At 37.9% G+C, this 3,402-nt stretch overlaps 1 pseudogene; it reads left to right on the forward strand.

The window, feature by feature from the left end:
• Nucleotides 1–1,695: 1,695 nt before the first annotated feature.
• On the forward strand, nt 1,696–3,127 carry LOC145030104 (UDP-glycosyltransferase 91D1 pseudogene; annotated as a pseudogene).
• Nucleotides 3,128–3,402: the final 275 nt, after the last annotated feature.

The following is a 3,402-nucleotide window of genomic DNA, read 5'->3' on the forward strand; positions in this document are numbered from 1 at the left end:
CTAGTTAGTTCCGGACTTCGGTCCGATGCAGTGGGCAAGGCCCAGTATGTGTTTATATGTTATTGTATGGTATGTGGTAGTTTAGGGGAGCTCACTAAGCTTTGTACTTACAGTTTCAGTTTTGGTTTCAGGTACTTCTGCAAGTAAAGGGAAGAGCTCGGGATGATAGCATCGCACACACCACAGCTTCAGCTTTATTCCCGGGAGTTTTGTTCAGATAATTAGATGTGATTTGATACAGTTTTTGATACGACACTTTTATTATGACTTTTGAGATATCCGACGTATGGTTTTATTATATGGCATTCAATGTATGACTTTTATTGTTATTTAAGAACAAAATTTTTGAATCGTATTTTTGGGATGTTTCAGCTAGCTACTAGGGATGGCTATATTTTCGACAATATATATTTTTATTGTACAAATGGATCATTTCTATAATTTTTCTATGATATCGGGATCAATACAGTAATTTGTCTGGCGCAAGGACCAAATATCTACTTTTGGTATTACACAAGGACCATTTTTGTATTTTTACTATTACACATGAACAATTTCTCTAATATCCTTACTACACTACATAGGGACCATTTTTAAACTTTGTTTCACAAAGAAACCATTATTGTAACTTTGTCTTACACGTTGATCAAATATGTAATTTAATAATTATACATAGGGGTGTGCGTTGTGGAGTTATTTGTCAAAACCGAACCGTTAACAATAAATGCAGTTATTAGATTTTATAAACATGATTGTGTGGTTAATGTAGCGGTGCAGTTATGCAGTTTTATGTTGCTCGGTTTCTTTCGGTTTCGGTTTTAGCTTTTAACTGCATGACTTTCATGTTGTTTTTAACCACATGGTTTTGGTAATTTTTGAGGTTTTATAAGTATTATTAGTCGTAACAATATGAAAATCATTAATTTATAAGAAAATAACAAACTAATAAATTAAGCATAACAAACTAATAAATTAAGCATTAGACAATTAACATCTTAACATCGACAAATTTAAAACACTTGGGCTAAAAGTTCAAACACCACCAAACTATATTTTTAAAAATTTAATAAATGTTAAAACACCATCAAACCAATAACTTAACTAATTATATTTTATATTATTATTAACTAAATATTAAATCTTATATATAATTATTTAATATAATAAATTCTTGAGATTCAACTATTTCCTATTATTGGAAAATTAAAAACCGCACTGCAGCTAAAATTTATATTTTTTTTTAAATTATAACCGCACCATCGGTTTCAAATTCAGTTTCGATTTATACGGTTTTATTTTTAGGTTTTTGCGGTTTGCTTTTTCCTCACCTCTAACGTTCACGGGTATCTATACCGGATGGTTTTTTTTATTAAACTTATAGTATATTTCTTTTTTTTATATTAAAAAAATCAATAATCTTAAAAAAAAAAAAAAAAAACAGTTTATTTATATAGTTATGATTATAATATTTACAAGGGTATGTTATCCTTTTTTAAATAGGAGCGAAAAGGGGAGACAGGAAACATCCTTGACACCTGCTAGCAATATATTGACACCTGCTAACAATATATTGCATGAAGATAAAACCCAACAATATAAGGCACCGATACCATAAGGTTGATGGATAAGCTCCAATATGTTGATCTTCTTAAATTAATAAATTCAAACGAAGGCACGAAGATTAGATCACCATTATCATTTACATTTTACCGGCGATGCCTACCACCGACTCCGACGGCGGTAAGCAGCAGCTTCATGTGGTGATGTTCCCATGGCTTGCTTTCGGTCACATCATCCCTTTCCTTGAACTTTCTAAATCAATAGCCCAAAAAGGTCACAAAGTCTCTTTTCTTTCCACAACTCGAAACATCCAACGTATCCCAAACCTCCCTTCTCACCTCTCGCCACTTATAAACTTGGTTCCACTCACTCTTCCACGTCTTCATCAGCTGCCACAAGATGCAGAGACCACCATGGATGTCCGCACTGAAGATATTCAATACCTCAAGAAGGCTTTCGATGGTCTTAAGCCAGAGGTCACGCGATTTCTCAAGGCGGGTTCCCCAGACTGGATAATATATGATTTTGCTCCCTACTGGTTGCCGGAGATCGCTGCTGGCCTTGGCATCTCGCGAGCCTTCCTCTCCATATTCAACGCATGGTTCATCGCTTTTCTAGGAGGATCGCCGGAGGACATGATAAATGGTTCCGATGATCGGACGTCGGTGGAGGACTTCCTAACGCCGCCCAAGTGGGTTCCATTCCCCTCGAAAATATGCTATCGGAGGCATGAGGCTGACTGGATGGTGGACAGTAGTTCTCCTAATGCTTCTGGGGTTTCAGATGTATATCGTAGCGGGATGATCTTCAAGGGGTCTAACTGTGTGTTCATGAGATATTGCTTCGAATTTGAACCCGAGTGGTTAACCCTTTTAGAAGAGCTACACCACCTCCCGGTGATTCCAGTGGGTCTAATGCCACCGACCACATCCGCTGACGTCGGAGATGAGAAAGATGACACGTGGCTAACAAACAAGAACTGGCTCGATGGTCATCAAAAGGGGCATGTTGTGTACGTGGCGTTAGGCAGTGAGGTTATGCTGAGCAAAACTGATGTGAGTGAGTTAGCCCTGGGTTGCCCTTCATTTGGGCTTTCAGAAAACCGGCGGGTTCCTCCGAGTCAGACTCGGTTGAATTGCCAGACGGGTTCTTGGAGCGAATCCGGAACCGTGGGATGGTGTGGACGAGTTGGGTACCTCAGTTACAGATACTGAGTCATGACTCGGTGGGTGGATTCTTGACTCACTGTGGTTGGAGCTCGATTGTGGAAGGGCTAATGTTAGGTCATCCTTTAATCATGCTTCCGTTTTTGGTGGACCAAGGGCTGAATGCTCGAGCACTGGTTGACAAAAAGGTCGGAATTGAGGTGCCAAGAAATGAGCATGAGGGGTCCTTCACCAAGAACTCGGTTGCCGACTCACTGAGTTCGGTAGTGGTTGAAGATGAGGGGAAGGTCTACAAGGAGAATGCTATGGCTTTGAGCCGAATATTTGGCGACATGAAGCTACAACAGAAGTATACAAACGAATTTGTAGAGTATTTGGAAAAACATAGGTACAACCCTTGATTAAATGGTTGTTAACGTTTGTTTAAATGGTTGAATAAATGAAGATATAACATTGGCTTTTGGGATTGTGTAAATGATTGAATAAGAACCATGAAAAGCCATTGAAGTATTTGATAGACATAAGAAGATGTTTTGTTCAGTTGGTATATCTTTTTTTGAGTGTATCTATTACTTACAATACAATGAAAAATTCTCTACACCAATTAATGTTGGTGCGGAAGTACACACTTGTATTTACTAAATATTATTAGTACCGGACCCTAATCCACTGTGTC

This window comes from Lactuca saligna, chromosome 2, assembly GCF_052625555.1.
Source record: "Lactuca saligna cultivar CGN05327 chromosome 2, ASM5262555v1, whole genome shotgun sequence".
Classification (NCBI taxonomy): domain Eukaryota; kingdom Viridiplantae; phylum Streptophyta; class Magnoliopsida; order Asterales; family Asteraceae; genus Lactuca; species Lactuca saligna.